This window comes from Diadema antillarum, unplaced genomic scaffold (genome assembly GCF_040938485.1).
Source record: "Diadema antillarum isolate AM-2024a unplaced genomic scaffold, OU_Dant_1.0 scf00000028, whole genome shotgun sequence".
Lineage (NCBI taxonomy): Eukaryota > Metazoa > Echinodermata > Echinoidea > Diadematoida > Diadematidae > Diadema > Diadema antillarum.
In genome coordinates, this window is record NW_027270917.1 from 2,804,787 (window position 1) to 2,828,649 (window position 23,863).

Genomic DNA, 23,863 nt, shown 5'->3' on the forward strand with positions numbered 1-23,863 from the left:
TCAATGGGTAAGACGCACAGTCCCAACATCACACGACTACCGGTAGTACATTATATGCAAAATATATGATTCGTATTTGGGGACTGGAGAGAAGATTGCAAAAAAAACACTTCACAGTCTCGGCAGAATACACGACATACAATAAAAACGAGTTAACACGCTATAGGGCTGGCTCCATAAGCATACCGCCAGCTTTGCGAGATTTTTCTCCCACAATTGAGGAGTTGACCGACTAGGTTTAAGCAGACTCGATCAGGACCAACAGGACCAATGACGCATCACCGCTATAGAGAGAGCAGCAATGCAACAAAAATAGAGATATCTACAGCTTGGCCTCCTCTATGTACATGATAGATATTTACATCGTCAGTGGTTTTGTACTGGCTGTATAATCCACTTAAGTACAAAACAAAACTGAAACAAATTCACAAGCTGGAGATTAAAAACCCAAGGCCAAATATATATCTGTGCCTGACACTGCGGAGGTTACAGTGAACATGGGAGGTGCAAGGTCTGCCCAATGAAGTCCCTCCATGATGTGAACTGTCCACTCCTATTTACATTACAGGCATTCGGTCGGGAGCCAAACACTTGTCATCACCAGCAGAGGGCGCTCTAGAGACAGAACACATCATGGTACGACATTGGACGACACAGAACGAGCGCATCAAACAGACTTGTAGAGAAAGTTCCGTCTTCATTTTAAGCGGTTCTTTGACAAAAGCTTTGCATTACATTTTACCCGTCGGCTTTTCTGTCAGTTCGGCTGAGCTGATTTCCTGACTCACCCTACAACAGTGGAAAAATGAACTCAACGAAGTGAAGTCTGTCATTGGTCAGCCATCTCTAATTTAATTTGAAAAATTGAGCAGATTTCTCCTGAGAATATGACAACTTGCACATGCATCCACCCACAATGCAATCTGCAAAGTTTGCCTCTTTAACCTACATAATAAGCCAGTGGCATCAGTACTTCCCCCAAATTTCCACACAGTGATCAAAAATGAAATTAAAGATGTGGCCTAACATCGTTCCAAAATATCTAATCTGATGTTGCATATGGGCAATCACCAACAGCAAGACAAAATCAACAGATGCACTAGGTCATGAGAACCCCTAGGGAAAATAAAAGATGGCCATGGCAATCAAAACACATTCATTTAACTAGTGAGAGGCCACAGTTCTCTTTGACATGTAACATCTCATAACATGCAATATCATCAGTCTTCAACTGTGGCTACCAACTTAAAGAGAGAAAAAAAAAGAAGAAGGGTGAGACCAACACATTTTCTGTGGTTCTTTAACAACAATGGAAAAGAGAAACAAGAACTTAATTCTCTACTGTCAGCTGCAGTTCATAAACATATAGATGTTAAGAATATGGGGTACAGATATTAAATGAGAATACATGATAAGCCATCCATGATAGAAAAAATTGCTCGACTCGGGTTTGCCACGACACATTAGAGTACCAATATCAAATACAAGCAACACTTTCCTTAAATGGCTAGCTACAGGCTACTCAGCTTATTGGTGACAGCCCCTCTCTGGACGAGACATACGAGTGTAATCTAGTTAAAGAGGGTAATTGAGAATCAGAGTCTACAGTTTAACACAGGCTTTGAACAGCATCACTAAAATTGCTTCGTGCCTTTGAAGACTGATCTGCTTCTCAGTGATTGTAACGACAATAACTAACAAAAAGAGGACTGTGTTTTTGATTTGTGGTTTTCTAACTGGTGAGCCAATGGAACATAAGCGCGTTTACTGTGCTCTAAAAGCAGTCATTTAATCAGTATTGAGATTGCCAGCAACCAGACTCCCTGAATGTGAAGATGATCCTCAAGGGCCCCATAGACTCCACTTGACACGACACGGTGAGTGCAGACGACTACTGGTGCATGACACAATTCCGTCCACTTCACGGCGAGTCCTCCTCTCTTTTGCGCAAAATGGAATATATATTCCATGCGTGATGCAATATACTCCCGTGTACGGTTGGAATATAATCTGGGTGACGGGATGCGGATCGACACAGAGAGAGACTGGACTTGCGGGGGAGACGGGCAGATATTCTTCAAAACAGCGACAACACACAAGAAGAGGAGCGATAGCGCGCACACAGAGTACCATCCATCCAGACTGCAGCAGCCGTAAGCCCACCAAAATCCCGAACCCATCAATCCCCATCACGTGCCTGACCTCGAATGCATGCACGGTGGGTGGTCGTGGCATCAACCGGGCAGGAGGTCGAAGTCGCGGTTGACCTCCACAATGGGGACGTGGGTGGAGGTGACCTGGGGTGGGTTCTTGAAGTCCCACAGCTTCAGCTCCTGCAGCTTCAGCTCCCACTCCAGCTTCTGGATGGCGTACAGCGACGACGCTTCGTGCTGGTGGCGCTGTAGCAGCTCCTCCTGCCAGACAAGACCAGAGAGGAGAAGCGTTATATCGCTATTATCATGTCACCCAAAACATCTTAATTATCCAGCATTTTTTTGTGTATGTATGTGTTGGTGTGTAACTAATACAGGGCTCAACATTCTTCTATGGTGGCCCGTGCCAGTCACTAAAATTGATGAATTTGAAATTTTGGTGGCCAAAATCAAAGGAAATGTGAAATTTCATTTTAATTTTCAGGTGCCCAATCAGGCCACCAAAAGATAACCTTTTGGGAAATTGGTGGCCCAACATCAATCATTAGTGGCCCTGGGCCACCACTAATGTAAAGCCCTTATTAATATTAGATGTTAGCACTGTAAATATATAAACAAACCCAAATTCATCATCAGAAGGGATAACTGTTGGAGGTCCCAATTGCCTGTGATTACAGAAAGGCATGAGCATTTGACAGTAGACAAATGAAAATACAAACATATCATCAACACACTTTCTATTCTACTGAGTCTCCTCGCATTTCCTGCATTCTCTGCAGTGTAGTTCTGCAGGAGTTCATTTGATTTGAATGACAAATGCTATGTTTCTCCAGCAAACATGTCATGGAATGTACGATGACAATGAGGAACAAAAGTACAGATTTTCACAAAAACACTGAAACACTTCCTCACCTTCAGCTTTTCGTACTTTTCGACGACGTCTTGTAACCAGGAGAGTAGATGGCGGCCATTGAAGCGCTGCCTGATGCTGCTCTTGTCTTCAGGCGGCTGGGTGTGGAAACGGTGATTAACAAAAACATGGAAATGAGTACACGACTTCACAACAAATTTATCGATGACTGATATGAATCCTTTCTTGCCCTCCAAAATCCTCCTTTTCTTTGGCTTGGATTATTGTAGTAATTGATTTCAAACCAACAGCATAATTATACTTATTACCCAAATTTACACTCTATCCATATACACAAAACTGCACACTTGTAATTTGATACTTTCACAGGGGCTCACTGCAATTCAGTGAACTGAGGGAATGCAAACCTCACAAACAGCACTGAAGTATTCTGAGGGCTGAAAAGACACATTTTTCTCTCTTTTTTTGTATGTGGAAAAACAGTATTTTCACTTTTTCCTGCAATAGACATGTGTAGTAACGCAATTTGGGGGAAAATAGTATTTTCCATGAATCCTGGAGTATTTCTGCCAAGAAAAACAGTACAAAAAATACTGATAAAAAAGTAACAGTTGGCATCTTTTGTTAGGTTCTCAGGAGGAAAAAAAAATCATCCATGAATTCAGGCACATTACAGAACGTGCCTATCAAATCATTTTGACTGATTCCTTACTGTGCTATCTTTTACGGTGACTGAGGCCCTTCTTACCAGGGGATCGGGCATGTTGTACACTTCCAAATCCTTGAGGACCATGCACACACTGAAGGGAATTGTTTGGTTGACTAACGCCCTCGCTGCCCGCCCGTGACACCGTACCATGTCCTGCTCGGCAGCCAGCATCAGTTTCTCCTGAAAGAGTCGCGGTCAACACCACAAAAGAGGGTGACGGTTAGAAACGCAAAGGAACGGACAATTTGATGAGGCAGGAAATATATCCTTGGTCTTTATAGGGAAAGACCCTCCCCATCCCCTGTGGCACATCACACAAGAGATAAATGTTTTACACTTTGTTTGCACAAAATACTGCTCACTACTTCACAAAACAATGACAACGGGATTAGAATTACGAGTTGTATGAGGCAAACATCATTCTGTTTGGGGACATAGGCCCATATGAGAGAGATAATGATGTTTTGCTTTTTTTCTCTCTCTCTCAAAGTTTCCCTCTTAAATTTTTTTTTTTTTTGGATGGAAACATTTCTCAATTATGGAGTTGATACACATCATCCCTTCAAATTTCTTTTTGGATGGAAACACTCTTCAATTATGAGGGTGATACTTCAGTAACTTTTTTTGTTGTTGTTACACTGTAGAGATAAACTGCTGATCACAACTTACCCGTTCAATGTAGTGTCTGAGGCGAAGCTCATGTCTGATCTTCTCTTGCTCAGCAAACTGCGCCAGAAGTCCGTTGTTCAAGTTGCCTGGTGCTGCCATCTATTGGCGGGAAGAGACAAATATATCATTGGTAAACATCATCCATCGTCATCACACGATACGAATATGACTTGTCAAAAGCACATGAATTTTAATGTCTCGAAAACAAATCCTGCAATACATAATTCATGCACACGAAGCCAGTGTCGTGCAGCCAGTGTGATTCCATGACAATATGTTGACTGATTTCCATGACAGCCTTGTTATCATATCATATATGCTACGGAATGTAAACAAAAATATTGAAGATTTAAGATAAAAAAGAAATGTGTAATGTGTTAAAACAGTTTGTGTCCCGATAGCTTCAATTCATGAGCACAAATGAAATGCTGAGCTTACTTTTGGTTCACTGAATTCAATATAACTCGTTTTCTGAAGTACAAAAAAACATGCCACATTTGTTACTTACAAGATGCACATAAACTTTCTGACTGGATGTAGTGGATGGTGTATTGGTATTGTAAGACAATGTTTCCCCCATCATTTGAACGCACCTTAAACCTTTTACACAGGACACACTCTATGATGAAATTTCTCTTGATGATTAGATATTACCAGTACACGTGAAAGGTTGAAAAAGCGAAAAAAGCTAGTAACGTCAATGCACTCTGCTTAACTTCTGCTGAATACCCTTGGGAATCATGCCACAATGTTGGAATGACATGGACAGACAGTTCTACCTAATCTTGTTATCATACCAAATTATTTGACAGATCAGGGCTGATCAAAGGAAAGAGAGAGAGCAAAACACACCTTTGGGATGACTTGAACAATCTTGTTGTCAGGGTCTGACTGCAGCAGGTAGTTCTTCCTGTACATGAGGTACTCGTTGTAGCCGCTGGGTGCCTTGGGCTGGACCGAAGCCATCAGGGTCTTCTGCCTCTCTGCCACCTGCTGCCTGATGTTGAGGAATGCCTCGATGGAGTTAGTCTTCTCCTGCGGGGGCTGCGGGGCCTGGTTGGAGGCATCCTCCATCTGCTGGTTCTGCCGATGCCTGGCCATCTTCCGCTTCCTGGGGTGTGCCTCGATGGTGGCCTCCGCCGTCTGCGCAGCAGCCTGGGCAGCGGCTGCAGCAGCGGCAGCGGCCTCCACCTGATTGCGCCGGCTCCTGGTCATGGGCTGAGAGAACATGGGCTTCTCTTTCTCATCCTTTTTCTCCTCGCTGGCATGGTTTTCATTGCTGTTGGTAATTGCCGAATTTGATCTCAGTGTCCTCGTCACCTTAGGAGCCTGTTGTTTCTCGTCTGTAGTAGATAGAGTTGGAGGGCTCAGGTTCTCGTTCACTTTTTCAGTTTTCTCGACCTTTTCTGCTGGTTTTTCAGTACCCTTCGGTGAACCCCTCCCATTTCCATTGACAGATGACGTGACGTCGGGGCTTCCTCGGGCAGGAGACCTCCGACGCTCTGCTTCCTTAACAGGACTTTTCCGCGAATTGCCATTTTCCCCTCCTGACCCACTAGTCCTTTCATTCACAATACCTGGCTTTTGATCAACCTTGTGACTCCCAACAGATCCTGAGGCACTTGTGGATGATACGGACGAAGTACTTGCTGATGCGTTGTCTTTGGATTTGTGCGACGTGTCGCGAGTTCGTAGTAACAAGGATTTGATCTCCCCGGCATCATCACCCGACGATGATGGCGGAGAGACGATGTAATATTCCCGTGCAACGGCGGGCAGAGGGGATCTCCGATCGGGCGACTTTCTCGTCGTCGCCGACTCCTGGACCTCCTCGCTGACACGGGGAGAGGACACTCTCTCGTGGACCTTCGCATCATCCTTCTCTTGCTCCACTGTAGACGGCGTGGACGTCGTGGCCTCCTCCGTCTCTGCCTTCTCCTCCTTCCGAGAACTGTGGCTGTGGTGCCGGTGATGCTTCCTGTGAGATTTTTGCGAGCGATCGCGATGCTTTTTCGACTTCTCCCGCCCATGGTGCCTCGTTTCATGGGAGGAGTCCGATTCGCTCCTCTCCCGCGAGTCCGGAATACTCTGCGAGGGGGTTTCCCTGCGACTGTCTGTCCTCTGATCGCTGTCTGGCTCGGAGCGCTCGCTCTCATGACCAGACGAGTGTTTCCCCGGACTGTGAATTCCAGACGTTTGTACACAGTTTGACGACACACAGTCCTGCTGCTGAGACAATGAGTCACAGAGTGTCGGTGACTCTGAGTGCTTGGAGGAAACAGTATGTGCACTTTGAACTGGCGAGGACCTCGTGGGAGAAGTCCTGGTCCCAATTGTGACCGGCTCCGGCCGTGAATTTATTGGTTCTGTAGTCCTTACATCATTTTCATTTGCATTAAAATCATACTGCGATAGTCCCGCCGTGCTGTCACTCACCGATTGCACTTCTGTCTGAGGGCTTGGTGCGCTGCACGACACTCTAGCATTTTCACTCTTGACGGATGATAGAACAGTACTCTTTCCAACAACAGTCCCATTCTCACTGGGACTATTCTTAAGATTCCACGAAAGTATTCCATCATTCACTGTAGTACTATCAGCTTTACTCGCTACATCTTTTGTGTCCGTAGCCATATTTGAATCGTCTGATATATACAAGTTTGTCTCACTGACACAACTGTCTGAATCCTCCTTGACCTCCGTCAAAGTCACTCTCGTGACTGGCAAGGATTCTACAGTTCGCTCCGGCGGGGCTACCGACGTTGAGATGGACGGACTTGGCTGCCTCCGCTCTTCCACTACACACTCTAGCTTGGTCGACGTGGAGGTCAAATGGGGGTCAAAAAGGTCGCTTTCTGAGGTTGTTGTTGATGAGACAGAGTTTGGCGCCGTGATATCGCGCACTTTTGGTATTGTTCGTGTGATTTCCATGACGTTGGAACCGCCTTTCCCTGATTTGTCTGGAGATGCCCAGTGGATGGTGATCTTCTGTTCGCTGCTTCCGCTGTCTGGGGTGAACTCGTAGGGATCTGACATACAGCAAGGAAAAACAGAATGTTCATCAGGTCAAAAATGCTTCTGTAGCACTAAACATGAAGAATGTTATGCCCCACAAACTGCAATGTCGTGCTCTGTCATTGAAGCTAGATGAATATGGTGCACAAACAGCAAAATATCAGTTAACTACAGCAACTCATTTTCACTGCTAAAAAAACAAACAAACATGATTATTGAGTTTTAAAAATTCATATAACTTTTTAAATCAATGATTCTCTTTCAGTTACTCTGACATGACAAGATTTCTCAAATGCAATCAGATATCTAACCGTCTTGCAGCTCGGTGCCGTTCTTCACACTGTTGGCGATGTCATTGTGACCGACAACAGGGTGGTGGGGGGAGGCCACGCTCTCCGGCGAGGACGGGGACGGGACCACCGGGTCGGAGCTGTCGCTGCTGGAGGCGTTGATCTCGCTGTGCAGGAGAGCCCTAATGTCATCCATGAAGGCCAGGTCGTGGGGCGCCTTGCCACGTTTGTTCACCTGCCATGGGTCAGCGCCATGCTTCAGAAGGAGCCGTACAACCTGTTGCGTTAAAACACAGAAATGTCACAGATACATCATACATATGCAGACATTTTGCAGTGGGGGAATTTTGGCGTTTTTCAGGCCACGTTATATGAACACATCTATATGGTAATTAAAAATATGCACACGTGGTTTCACACATATTTTGTCCTTCGTGAATCATACTGATATAAGTCAGGAGTCAGCTGTCAGTGAAATTAGAAACAGGCAAAGTTCATCTAACTAGACTGAGCACACAAACTTGATAGCTAAAAAATATCTACTTTTATGGTAGTAAGACAAACAAATTGGCAGGGCTGCCATGAACATGTATGGTATCAAAATTCAATTATAATAAATTACACAAAATAATACATAAGCTACAGGTGGTAAGACGGTCAGAAATACGCCAACTCTGGCCCATGTTCGAGTACCTTGGTGTGACCGTTGACAACCGCATCGTGCAAGGGGTACACGCCTCGTGCAGAGGAGTCCATCCTAAAGCAAAGGTGGATAGTGACATGACATCATCAGTTCACAGATCATTAGTGAAAGCAAGTTTAAAGGGGATGGCTAGTAACCGATCAGTGGGAATCAATGGGAATGCTGAGGGATGATTGTTCCAATCCCTGTGGGATTTATTTAAGAGTACATTATATATCTACTGTTGTGTGAAAATTATTTGCTTCAGAACGGTCTCATATTCAAGTATATGCAGATTAATGCCCCGTCACTGACCAGGGACGCTTACCTGGAAACATTTAACTGTATATTATTTGAATATGAGACCATTCTGAAGCAAATAATTTTCACATAAAATAGATATATAGTGTACTCTTAAATGAATCCCACAAGGATTGGAACAATCATCCTCCAGCATTCCCACTGATTCCCACTGATCAGTTACTAGCCATCCCCTTTAAAGACTAAATAAAAAGACAAAGAGGGTAAGAACAGATGAATTAGATAAAGATATGGGAAAAAGAGAGAAATATAAAGAGAAAAATCGACAAGGATATGACTACCTGACACAACATGGAGAGATTTCAATTTTTGATAATCTAAGGATAAAAATAAGAAGTGACTACAGGATCAAAAAGTCCTTTCAGTTCTTTTTATAGTGTAAATTCTTATGGTAGCATGGACTCTTCCACTTCATTCCATCTTTCCAGCTCACTCAACCAAAATTACTGTGAAAGACACAAACTGGTTATTTATTTTTATTTCTTTGTTTTGTCTTGTCTTGTATTTTTTTTCTGTTTGGGGGGGGGGGGGGGGTCCTGCGTGGAAGACCTTTCTCACCGGCAAAGTCCTGGACATTGACATCTGCTCCCTGATTGATAAGGTTCTTGGCTACGTGGGCATCTCCTCTGATGGCGGCCATGTGGAGAGTAGTCTCCCCCCTCTCGTTGCGCTTGTTCACCTTGTTCTTGACTCCGCCTGAGCTGTTTGGTGTGGTGGGGTTGGCTTGGGGCTTGACGTGGGGTGTTTGGACCGCAGTTACTGAGGAGTAAAGTGAGACGTGCAAAACTGGTATTAACTCACAGGTGTACGATTCTGGCTCGGGCATCACACGCTATTATTCAATACTGTGGGTTCTGTTTTTTCCTGCGAAGTAAGATCTGTGTTTCTCATTGTTATACATTTTTCTAGAAGTTTTGACTTTGTGAGGGAAATCATGGCCCCCTTCCACACACACACACACACACACACACACACACACACACACACACAAAGAAGTAAACAATTCTGCATAAAAGTGGTTCACTGAAAGTGAATAGTGTATCTGATATCAGGGAAGACATGAAGACAGATGTCATTTGATTTTAAGTCTGCATTAACAGTTCTCTTCATTCTCTGAGTTAGGACCACAATTTAATACACATAAAGCTATAATAGATCATCAATACAATACAATGACAATATGATGGTGATCCTCAGATTAAATGATCTTGCTTTTCTTAGTGAAAACAACACACACACACACACACACACACATACATACATACACAAATATAAAATTGAACAAAAGTGACACTGATGCAATCATCCGAGCACTCACCCTGGTTGCTATTCTCCTCGTTGGCCGTCATCTGCATCAACAGTGCCAGCTGCTGCCTCTCGGAGAGCGGAATGGACCTGCCAGGGGTCCCCAGCAAGGTGGGGCTCCCCGGCTGGGAGCCTGGTGGTTTCTTGCGCTTCGGGGCTGGCTTACTCGACTTCTTGTCTGCACAGGGAAGGAGAAACACATACAGCATTGTCCAGTAACATTCAAAATTTAGGAGTGTGATTATTAAAGGTATGAACATACGAAACAAATAAAATTTGAAATAAACCTCCAATGCTTACTAACATAATCTTTCACTATGATATCCATTTGAATAGTATAAATAATCTTTTGATATAATATACATGTAGCTGTACATCAAGAAGTCCTTCCATGAAATGTCAGATGAAAAAAAAAAAAAAAAGAGCTGAGCAGCACATCATGAATAATGTACATTTGCGACTGCAGGCTACTTTTTCTCTCCATGTTAGTACAGTAGCATTATGTGCATCAGTTACAGATTCAAACAGACTGAATGTCTTCATTTTGTCAAAACATGAACAGCGCTCTCTGTTGGCAGGGATTTGCACAGTCTGCTATTAGCATTTCCTAGCTGCATGTCTGAGGGAATTCCTTGAACTTGATGTCCTAGTCCTCCCTCCTTACAATGTACATCACAACAAACAGATTTCCACAGAGACAAAAGAGAAAAAGACAAGAGAAAGAGAGAGGGTAAATAGACTATTGAAGAGGAGAAATGCAGGAGTGACTGAAGGACTGTTCGTAATTTAATCATTATACCACTGTAAATTGATGCAAATCAGCGTGATTCAAATCTTGAGATATTTGCATTAATTTGCATTGATCACTATCTTTATCTTTACATTTTTGCCAATGTCGACATAAAAATCTCACCAAATAGTGTGATCAGCATCACAATCAAAATCCCAAGAAATCTTGCGATTACATTGGAATTACTGCGTGCGATAATTTAAGCCGCGGAAAGTGGCTCATCGGTAGAGCAGATAATCTTGCAATTTTCTCTCCCATCATTCAAATCGCACATTACAACACTGCACATACACAAGGGCAAGGGTCATCATTTCGGTATATTTCACGTCTGCACAGTTTGATTAAAGAATTATTATATTGCAATAATTATATTGCAATCTTGCGATTAGTGCAATTTTCTGTCCATTTGAATGAGCGTGCAAATAAAAAAAAAATCTCAGTATTTTGATGGCAATTGACATCCAGCTATTTTGTCTCTGTGCAGGGTCATGTACATAAAAACACCATCACAAGTGACCTTTTGCCTCCGAAATGCATCTCCTAGAAAGAAAGACTACAAACATGATAATGGCACCTCTACGAGAAATATAAGATTGGAACTGAAAGAGATGGGGCATTCAGATTTTAACTTTTTGTGAGATAATCAGAAACTACTCATGAAATATCAAAGAGCACACAACTCTAAGAGAAATTCAAAGTTTATTTGATGGAAATCGGTTTTGAAATGCCCGAGAAATCAAAAAGCAAAAAGCAAAGTAATACAAAGTGATCCTTCTACTATGAGGACCCATTTGTTTTTGGATATCTCAGCCATTTCAAAACGAATTTTCATCAAATAAACTTTGAATTTCTCTAGAGTTGTACAGTATGCTCTTTAATATTTCCAAAGTGGTTTCTAATCATCTGGCCAAAAGTTACAATCTGAATTCCCCAATCTCAACCAAAACTATACCATCCCTTGAACAGGATATGAAAGTGAAAATTGCACCACTTGAATAATTAACACTGGTTGGGGGACAGACATGTGAATCTTCTCTTATCATTGATAATGGTCTTACAAGTACTTGGCTCCTGTCAGATCACAATAATCCCTCATGTCACTCATCTCCATCTAACCTCTGGATTTCCAGGCCAATTAATCCAAACAAAAACAACCGCACCATGAAACTGATACCACCATAGACAAGAGTGTAAAAAGGAATCTCAACTTATGTGTGGATAACTGTCCAAGCCTTGTGCAGATACAATGACAATGGTCGACACTAATAAGATTCCCCCCCCCCCCCCAAAAAAAAGAAATCCATCATGTCTGGCATGTTTTCCGGGGAAGCAACATACTGTATACGCTTTTATTTTTGCGTACAGCTATTTTCGCGAATGAGGAGGTCACAGACATTTTCGCGAGACGTTGTTTTCGTGGATTGACACCTACACCAATTTATACTATTACTCTGGCGACATTTTCGCGTGTTGTTAAATTCGCGATCCAACTGTGATTTACGAAATTTGTTAAAAATAAAACACTCGCGAATATAACAGCTTATACAGTATGACATAGGAAAAGCCACCTCTCCCTCGCCTTTCACATCTCAGAACCGGGCATTACATATCAAAATCGCACATGCTCTGGGCTTTCTGATGAAACGGATGAATACAGTCTTCTGAGGGGTTGAAGACACTTTCAATTGCAAAGTGAACATACTAAATAAAGATATATTGGAATCTGACATGCTGAATGTGAGACTCTCTATTCAGCTTGTATTCTCCCAGCCAAACTTTGCCGTACAGAGGATGAACTTGGGAATAGAGCATGTATGTATCAAATGTCTGGTTCAAATACTCATACACAATGTCAAAATAGCCTTACATGTATGAAGGTGTCTGGTTTGCTTTTGTTGTTGTTGTTTTTATTTAAAACAAGAACAACGTCTTTAACTTCTCATTATCACATACAAATCTGAATCTACAAATCTGAATCTGAAAAAAAGCATAACATGCACACACAGATACACTGTACAGTACACTGCAGTTCACTGAATTATCAAAAACAAAACAAAATTATGGTATAAGATTATGGGAGGTGACATGTTCAGTATTCTGCTGGTAACATTAAAAAGGGCTATAGTTCATCATTAAACACCAAGTTCAGAACTTGAAATATAAGAATACGAGTCTCTTTGCATAGCCTACATCCCAAACTGTTGGTGGATTTAATTCTTGTTCTTGAAAGCGGAACCTTCAAAGTCTGCCCGGAAGTTATAATTTTGCTTGTGTTTTGAGGAGATTTTGTTTCCACATTACCTTAGTCTCTCACAATAACTACTCTCAGTTTCGAAGTACTGGCTTTCTAGAGGATATCTAAATGACCACTTGAGGGAACAGACCACTGATTCTGGGGTACAATCATTCAGAAGACACTGAGCATAATAGTAGAAGAGCAATTTGCCAGGATCTCTTCTTCGACAGAGCATCTGGCTTTCAAATTCTGAATTCTTTCAACAAAAGAGCAATGCTGCCTCTTTACTTCACACATCAGTCTCTCACTGCATTAATCTCTTAAGCTGTACACATTTGTAGGCTGTTTCAGAGAATCCCTAATAGGCTTAACAAACAAGCGCGGAGAGGGGGGAAGCACTGTAGCACCTGCTCCTGGATATCTGATTTCCTTTAGTCCCACTTATAGACTCTAGCGTGAGGAAATGAGTCAGGTGATGCTAGAGCGACTATCTGCCAAATTAAACGAGACCTGACATCAGGCTTTGCAGGGTGTGCAGGCCAGTATGCAGTAAAATGAAGGAAAATGTGTCACTACACACAGTACCTTCCACCATCAAAATGTTGAACAGTTCCGAGAAGAGGATGTGTGCTTGAAAGCAGTCAACACACAAGCCATACAGACATATCCATATCCATAAAATCATCCCAGACATACCTTTCATACAAGATACCAACTCTCTGATCAAAATAAATGACATCAACATAAAAGAAATTTAAATGCTGTCAAATAGTAACAAAGTTATGCTATTAAACCAAATAATTCTGGCTGTTTTAAGTGCTTTTTTATAAGAATTTACATCATTGAACTCCCACTGAACATATCATGTCAAGGTGAGGTCTGTGAAATGTAGAGTAATTGTACATACAGGTTTTGAATGTAAGTTCAACCCAAAACTAAAAGGGCTTTCACCTCTCAGGAGGTGATATAAAAAAGAGAAAAGAAAACTATATTAGGAAGGTAATTTAAGTAGGCCTACACGGTTGTATAATGTATAAATGCATCTGTGTGTTTCAAGTCTGGGAGACATCCTGCAAAAACTTATGATGTTGTCCTTTTTGCTACCACAGAAAATCAATATGGACATTTCAGTAATCAACGGGTCGTGAGCTGTCAAAGGCATAGTTTACCATTTGCAGATGAAACAAAAACCCTGATTTAGTACGTTAAAATTTTTTTCGAAAATGTGAGTTAGGGATAGAAACAACCAATGTAAAAATTTGAATCAGTAATAATTAATGTTACATCGTGTAAGTATTGTTAAATATATATACAAAATGTGAACAAGAGTTATAATAAAAATGTTTCTAGACTAAACTGTCTACAGTTATGGCTTATTGAGAAAAAATGTGACATCTCCTATTTCAGGCTTTATTGCAAAATTTTTACATGGTAGGATGTTTTGAGATACAACTGATCTACACATATATGCATCAAATGTCATATCTCAAATATTCTTTAAATCACTGCTCCCAATGGAAAACTGTACCTTTAAGATGAAACAACGCCCAAAAATCTGCCACTTACCAAAATACACTGATATTTTTACCTTTTACAAAACAAACAGTCCATATTTTGACAAAATGAAAAAAACAAACAAACAAACAAACAAACAAAAAATGAACAATAAAAGCTATTCACTCAAGTGCCCAGAGACATTGATAAATTAGACTTGGCAATGTCTTTGCAATGAAAGCTCAAGTCAATTACTATCAATCGATGGAACATTGAAATTGAGCGTGATTTCATCACACTTTTGTAAAACTGTGCATCGATGGCAATCTTTTCGGCAGGTGCACTAATACCTCATGTACCTAGGGTGCTCTTTGGCAGTAGGAAAGGATTTAAAACACCATGTTGGAAAGAAAAAGAAGAAAAAAAAAGGGCAGACAGAAAGCGCTCTCATTAAAAAGCAGCGCGAAGCCTGGCCCTCAATCCCTGACTACCGTAAACAGGATATGAGAGAAAATGGCTTCCATTAGAAGCCAGAGAGGCAGCCTCGGACGGACAGCAGCTGAGCACTCCCTCCCCCAAGCAACAGCCCTTCCTTGGCTTCCAGAGACTAATGGGGGTGAACCACACAGGGCTTCAGCAGATTTCAGTTTGCCGACAGTTCGTTCATGTAGGCCTACACACTGTAAAACCAGAAATGTTCGCGTGCATGAAACTTCTGCGAATTTCGCGAGGAGCCAAGATTCGTAATGGTAAAGTGCACCAGAAAATGTTCGTCTACCCGATGCACTGAATGCCAGTGGCGATTCGCGAAAGTCTCATTTCGCGAATGTTTCTGGTTAAGTACAGCATAATGTACCTACAAGTGTATGTAACTGCAAAAGACAGGGCATAAAAGTAGTGGGCATAATATTATGGAAATCTATGCAATTTCACAAGTAAAAATGAAAAATACAGTGTTATTCTATTCACTAGAAAAAGTTTGTGATTTCCCACCTTTGAAATAATACACAACCGGTGCACTCCTGTTTATGGGAAGCAATATTTCAAGAACTGTTTATGTTACGTGCTACATCAGTTGACAGGTGACATTTGTGAAAACATAATGGTGTACTGCATAATCATGTATCATACAGTAGCCTAGTAAAGTGTATTTGCCGTTTGTTCCTGCTACAGAGACATACTAGTAACACAGACTCTGTGCCAAGGCAAAGCAGGTTTGCATGATATGGAGAGCAATAATTTTTACCAACTTCATATGCTTTGTCACATAATGCCATTCCTCCTATGTGATGAGTCTAAAGAAATCACTTTGCGCTATCTACTTGTACACACACATCTATGCCTAAATGATGCAAGACTTCACAACTACACTTGCCTCTTTTTTGTGAAACATTTCAGTATTTCACTTACGAGTGATATGAATTGAATCTACATTGCACACATATGAAATGAGATGATTATCAAACAGGAATTACATCATATTCGCTTCAAATACAGCCTTTAAGATGGTATTATTATCATGATCTGCCAATTCTTCCTAAGTGTACAGGTACACAAATGTAAGATGACCACAAAACAACTGAACAATTCTATAGTAGATCTTCATAAACTCATGGCAGGGGATGTAAATTCAACATTCACCTTTACCTTTGTACTGCACAACATTCAACTGTTAAATCTAAAAGTAATGAAAACTGATTTTTCTTTTATTTCTTCTCCCAACAGGAAAATGCAAACAACAATAAGCAAGGTTACATGTACATATAAAACACAACAGGAAGTATTGATAAGAACCAACATAAGCTCCTGTGTACATTGCCCCCCCCCCCATATACACATCATGCAAATTTGCACAACTCATTATCAAAGCTCAAAGACATACGTGTAAAACATAAAACATGTAGAAAAATCAGACTCTCCTTTTTTTCTTTTCCTCTTTCTTTCTTTTCATAGAATGAAAACTTGGCAGCTCTGTCACAATGTCAGAGTGCGATATGATTCAGTGCTTTTTAATAATATCCAGGGCAATTTTACACCTTGAGCATAGTGCAGTACTTGTCTTTCGATCTCTTTGAAGAGCTAAGCTTGGTGTCTCGTGAATTTTAAAAGCAAGGTTGGAGATGCTATAAATGGACATTGTCAGCATGTCAATCATACGCTGTCATACTATAGTGAGAATCTTAATGCTATATATACCTGTATTACATGGCAAAACAATCTGGAATGTTTTGTATGTTTGAGAGTTCTGTCTATCATTCAACAGTCACAGTCATGATATGTGGGGGGGGGGGGGGGGGGGTGAATCTTTTACAAAAAAAAAAACCCAAAAACCCAGCAGCAATCTTTGTCCTGTACATTATACAACACCTATTTAGAATGTAGCTATCCAATTGGTCGATTGCCCATCACGTGACATTTAGTGAAAAGTTCCATTGCACGCTCTGGCTGTCTCAACAGTGCAATTTGGTTGACCAAAATGTTCCATTGCATGCGCTCTGATGTCACAATAAACAAACATGTGCCGCGCGCACTCAACAATTACAAGCGCACTTTCAAGCGCGTACTTTTGTCACTCATTTTTGTAAACAACTTTATTTCGCATACGTACGTACACATATACATATACGGTGACTGCGACTGTGAGGCTTCTTGATCATCAGTTCACGGAAAATGGTTGCCATTTCTATGCTAAATTCAAGAATCTGTGAGTATCAAATCTGTTGACGTTCAAGGTGTTGCATAAAACAAATAGTGTTTGGTCTTTACTCGTGCAATGGAACCAGATTTCGCACTTGGTGAAAGATGAGGCGCACTTTTCAACTCGGCTTCGCCTCGTTGAATAGAGCGCCTCTATCTTTCACCTCGTACGAAATCTTGTACCATTGCACTCGTGACCATTCACTATTTGTATATAATTATTTATAAGCCTATAACCTTGTCTAATGTCACCCTTAAAACGCACATACACTATACATTCATAAAACTTTTGTGTCTGTCAAATCTTTACAAAACACAGAACTTGACATTATAATACACATTTTGCATTAGGCCTATAGGGAATTTCATTCTTTGGTACTAATTCAAGGAACTTGCTGTTGTTTAAAAGACATGTATTGACAAAAAAACAAAACCAACAACAAACAAACCAAACAACCCAACTGTTCACAAGCGAAGTTACATTGTAGATAACGGAGGCCTCTACATTTTGTCTTCATCTTGCATTACAGGCAAGTTGATGCCTTGGTACCAATTCAAGAAACTTGCTGTTGCTTACAAGACATTTAAAAAAAAAGAAAAAAAAAACCCTTTCACAAGCGAAGCTAAGCATAATTTGTCCTCATCTTGCATTACGGGGAAGTTGATTCTTTGGTACAAATTCAAGAAACTTGCTGCCGTTTACAAGACAAATACGCAACAACAACAACAATAATGACAACAATCCTTTCACAAGTGAAGCTAGATTATAAAGAGGCATGTGACGGGGATAGCTATCGAGGTCGTTTTTGCCTCTGACATGTTGACTGCTGACTCATGCAAGCGTGCACAGCAATGTGCAGCGCTGTAATGTGGAATCCGCCTCATTTGCAATAACAAGGAGTAATAGCGGCATTGACGCAATTCAGCCTTGGACGCGAATAACTTGCATTGGGGAAGAAAATTTTTGCATGGTTGAAGAATAATGCTTCCCATCGTTGTGTACAAAATCTTACGGTAATCCATCTGTCTTGTTGAAATAAGAAATGAAAACTAACACTACGTCACTCAAGAATACACTCACCTTTAGTACCGTACCATAATTATTTAAAATAACCGTTGGCATTTTGGGGGCGTCTAAATACATGTAAATTTCCTGGAAATCTATAGTATTATTTCCCCTCCCATCATCACTCGATAAGTTTCCAGTTAATATATTATTCTGAGGAAAGGTCTGAATTACCTAACATTCATCTCGACACGATACCAGCTTACTGTATGTATGAAAGGAATCTATTTTTCAGGGTTGAAAAAGGGACAAACAATCTTGAAGCGAGGAGTCATATTACTCTATTAAAAGCTTTAGAAGATGACATTTGTGGTGCAAATGTTTGATGTAAGACTCTTGCTTTAGCTTTAATAGGAAGTAGTACACCTGGATCTGACACTCCTACTTGATTTGTCTTGTGGGAGCTCTTAGCTTGCCATCGGGTAGTAATTTCAAACACTGCAGGATTTAAGCGCTCATCAAATATTCCTGAAATTTTTGAAGTGTCACTTTAAACATAGGTATACACTATACTGCACTTGGAGGTCCATTCATATATTTCACATGGATCGAAGCCCAAAATAAAAAAGTGCAACACCAAAGCAGAATCATAATACTTGGGTTTTGAAAGCTGATATTCAGGATTCTAGTTCCAGGAAATCACAAAAACACGAAGGTATCATTTGATTGTCAGCAAAAGGCAAAGAACTTTATATTTTAGAATTGTTCAATGTCTTAACATGGGAAGAAATTGCTGCATCGACAACATTCAGTCTGCAGTGTGAACGTGTCAAAACCTACAAACACCTTTGAATGCAAAGTCCCTGTGCAAAAACATTATTTTCAATGTCTGCAATCACTGTACTCTTGCAAAAAACTGATGTAACAATGTTCACTTCCTTTTAATTCTTAATAGACTGGAAAAAAATGATAATAGCAGTAACAACAACAACATCCCAAGTTGGAACTCATGCATTATGATAAACCCAGTCTGGAATTTTCCTTGTTTTACATCATGAAAACTATACAAGAAGAGAAATTTATAATTAGTATATTACCAACAAACTGCATAGTACTGCCACAACCAGCAGGTATAATGTAGACTGTAGCACGGATACCTGATGTCGCCCTTTGAGCGGGACACCTTTTCCCTCCATTTGCCAACCCAACTGCATTTTGGGTTGTCAATTTCCTGTGTAGCCAGGATGCAGATCCTGCCTGCTAGTGGGCAGGCCGGGCAAAGTGCCCTACTCGCAGCAATTACAGCCTAAAGGTCAATTCTCTTGTTACAATGTGTACACGATGCACAGAGATGCACTGTACAAAACAGAGCCCACTCTTGTACATGTAATACACAGGACTGACTCTCTCTCTATGCACTCGCAAATGCTGAACTACAAAGATTCAGTCTTATTGGATACCCCGCTGTCAATTACAGAAGAGTATACCCCAAGGAGAAAGTTATTCAGAAGGGGCACACACTTTCAAAAATACACTTGTAATCCCTAACGTCAGTTGTCTATCACTCTATCATCAATTTTGGATAAAGGCAAAGACAAAACACAAAAGCCTGCCATTATAATTTACAATGAAGGTCATCAGCACATACAATGTATGAATGCATTCAAGGTTGTTTTTCTTTTTAATTGCAACTGACTGACAAGGTTGTAATTTATCAGATGCAGATTGTAGTATACAGCATGTGGGCTGCATGGCCTTTCTGTGTTCAATACAACTGTAAAACCAGAAATTCATATTCACGGCATGAAAACTTTGTTCATGAATTGACTCTGGCATTCAATGCACTGTGCAGACAAAAACTTATACATGCAAATCTTGGCTCCTCAAAAAATTCATGAGAATTTCATGCACGCTAAAAATGTCTTGCTTTACAGAATATTCTTCACATATGCATGTTTTGCCCAAGAATGTTTTCTGCATAGCCTCTGCACAGGTTTGGTAAACCGAACTTTTACAGATCAGGGTGCTACATAAGCACTGGCCCGATTGCCCGGGGCAAGTGAAAATCAAATTTGGGCAAGTGTTTTTTAACATTGAGAACAAATGCTTGCCGAAATTGGGCAAGCAAAAAGTTTTGAAGCCACCTTTTTTCACTTGTTCCCCCTGACAAACCCACAAAGTCAACCATACAGAAGCCCATAGATAATGGTTGTTAAGTGATGCAACACACTTTAAATTTCATTTCAGCAACTTTCCAACACTTATGTGAAGAAGCCCCAATGTTTTGTTTTGTTTTTATTAACACATGATTTTCTGAGTTATTTCTTTATATTTTGGACTTTCTTTTCGGGCAAGTAAAATTAATGTTCGGGCAAGTGTTTTGCAGTAAATTTGGAAATCTGCTTGCCCGACCCAGCAAGTGGTAAAATAAACTTATGTAGCACCCTGCAGATGGCGAGAATGGTCTGAAGCTCGTACTGACTGGAGGATCACAAACAGACGTATCCCTTCCTTCAATTCGGTGTACCTTGCGGAACACCACATGCTTGACAAAATCACACAAAATTCGCGGGACAGATTTACATAAATTTGCGGAACATATGAGCATGCTGGAATTCAAAACCAACAGGTACACACATAAAGGTATTTTGAGACAAAATATCACTAGGTTTTATTCATCAGCATCCAACATCAAGATTAGCAACATCAGCTACACTCGTCTGGTAGCCTTGACAAGTGCTTTTCGCTGGGGAAGCCTCTGAGCACTAACCCAAGTATTCTCCATTCATCCGCCCATGAAATATGAATGAAGTTGCGTGGTGCAATTTTCTGTAATTCTTTTACGATCTCTTCTCCGAAGCAATAAACAAGCTTTGAAGCAATCAACGAAAGGTCACAGCAAAATGTCAATCAAGCTCCGAGAGCTATGTCCAATGTAATTGCACTCCATCCATACGTGAACCTCAAATTTTCCCCAGTTGCCCCCTAAAAATTCATCACTGACAAAGGCAGCACTGTGAGGCTTACTTGGGCTGGACTGAGCTACAGAATTCATACAAAATACAACTAGACTTCACTATCCGAAGCTACAGGAATCTATTTAAAAAAGAAGAAAAACAGAAAAGTACAGATGGGTATGGGAGTTTCAGCGCTTAGAAACATTGTAATAAGCGCTTTATAAATAATATTTATTATTATCAAAGTTGTATGAAATGGAATGTCATTCCATTGTTGTACGATCACTCCACCACAAAGCAAAGAAAGTGTCATTGACTCACTGTTTAGACATTGTATAACTGTACATGCTATGGGCTGCTGGTTTCAACAGAGGGTGGACAGAAACTGTCCATTCTCACTACACTTGATAAAACTACATGTACGGTACTAGTAGTGTGATTAATTTATACTCTGTTGGCCACAGTACACCAGATACTGCGCCCGCAGCTGTGAATTGCACACAGGGCTAATTGTTTACAGCTTCCTAACGAAGTGACTCACCCTTATATCTGTCGGGTTGTAACACCACATGTCACTTAAGTCTGGATTTCGCAGAAATCTCCTTCACCATACACTGGCATCCAATCAATTTACTGGACCACGGCCACTCGCAGTTACAGTCACACATCCTAACCAGCGATAAGTATCTTCTTCCAACACATGTAACAGTTTCGAAACCCTTGGTTTCGCTCCGGTCATTACTTCCCCCATTATGGCAACATTTTATTGAATCACAGCTAGTCAAAAATTTGTCAGATGGTAATGTACCGTGTGTGTTTCAAAATGACAAATCTAATCACAACACACAAATTACAATAAAAAATAAATCATATAATCTTTGATATCCTACAACACTGCATCACAAAGACAAATCCATGTTGGATATCAATGCAGTAGTATTATGTACCAGGAAGTATCGTACCATAATTTGTGCATTCATACATCCAGGAAAGTTCATAGTGCACTGCTGAATAATCGACATGAGACCAACAACAGTTGATTTTAATGAATTGTGAGGTGCCATTCTTAGAAAAACAAAAACAAAACACTATGTCACCAGCAAATGGAATAGGGATAAAAATTTGCAGTAGCAACAGGGCTCCACTGTGCTAAGGCTATGCTGTTCGCAATGGTAACACATATATACAGTATGCATACAATACTTTATATTAAACCGATCAAAATAGACAGGTGTCATTGAGAAGCAGTACTAGTAAATCACTGAAATCAATCACAAGGTGACTGCAAAGAGATTAAAGCCACTGTTTATCATAGGGAGCAGTTATTAAAAAATGTTTGAGTTATAAAATCACATTTGATGCACATGTATAGTTCATTTGTATCATAAAACATTGTACCATATAAAAGGATTCTGCCATAAAGTCACAAATATAAGGAGATATCACTAATTTTCTCGATAAACAATAACTGAACGGTTTATACATTATAGAAACGATTACAACAAAACTATTGTTCACATTATGTATATTTAACAATACTTAACATTGATTATATTGATTAACATTTTTACATTTGTTGTTTCTATCCGTAACTCACATTTTAGAACTATTATGAAGCACTATAGCTGTTTTTAAATCTTTCTTTTATTTAACAATCTACTTAACATTGATAATACTGATTAACATTTTTACATTTGTTGTTTCTATCCATAACTCACATATTAGAACTAATATGAAGCACTAAAGCTGGGTTTTTTTTCTCCGTAAATGATAAATAGTGGCTTTAATAGTAATCCGCATGTAAAGACATACCTTCTTCGCCATTGACACTGGTGTTGAACAATCTTCTCTTGAGCGAGGTCTTGTTCTCTGCTTTTACTGACTGTGGCATTTTTATAGGCGGCTGTTTTTCCTGCAGTGCAGAAGGACAAATTGTAATGAAAACGTTATGACAACACCAGAGAAAATTATGAATTTACAACCAACGAATTTGTATAAACACTTGTACACACACACTCACACAAATTGTTTTCATTGTTCTACATAACTGCCACCACTGAAGTCAATGGCTTAAATATTCTTTTGGCAAACTTGATGCTTTGAAGATAGAAAGCTGATAAATAAAGATATTCACAATCCAATACTCTCTTTTTCAAAATGGGGAAAGCCATCCACATTTAATCAAATTTCAGATTGTTTCTTAAACATTTTCTCTGCATATAACGTAAATCCAGGAAATAGGTAGTTTAATTGTTGTCGCCTTGCTTTCAAATTTTGGCTTGATTGGGGGGGGGGGGGGGGGGAGTCTTAAGTACAAACACATTTGGTACCATGGTGAGTTATTCTCGGTAAAAGGGTACTTAAAGCGGTTCCCATATAAGGGCATGTAAATAATAGCCCTCCTTTTCCTGTTCTCGCACAAGTGCTCGATAAAACCGTAAAGAGAAAAACAGAAAACAACATCAATCGCAAGGTTATGCGGATGGGGAAAGGGAAGCGAGTGGGCCGTGATGTGTCCGGATACGTTTTACAGGCCTGATGCCGGTCTATGTATGTGGTATTCTAGCCAACGCACACAAAATCAAAGCAGGTTGTTTTGCAGTCTTTTTCTTCTCGTGCAATCTTTAAAAAGGCCAACATGTTCTTCGGGCATGAGCTCTACATCTTT

At 40.5% G+C, this 23,863-nt stretch overlaps 1 pseudogene; it reads right to left on the reverse strand.

Annotated features, from left to right (window-relative positions):
- Positions 1-251: 251 nt before the first annotated feature.
- On the reverse strand, positions 252-23,170 carry LOC139735480 (uncharacterized; annotated as a pseudogene).
- Between the last annotated feature and the right edge of the window lie 693 nt (positions 23,171-23,863).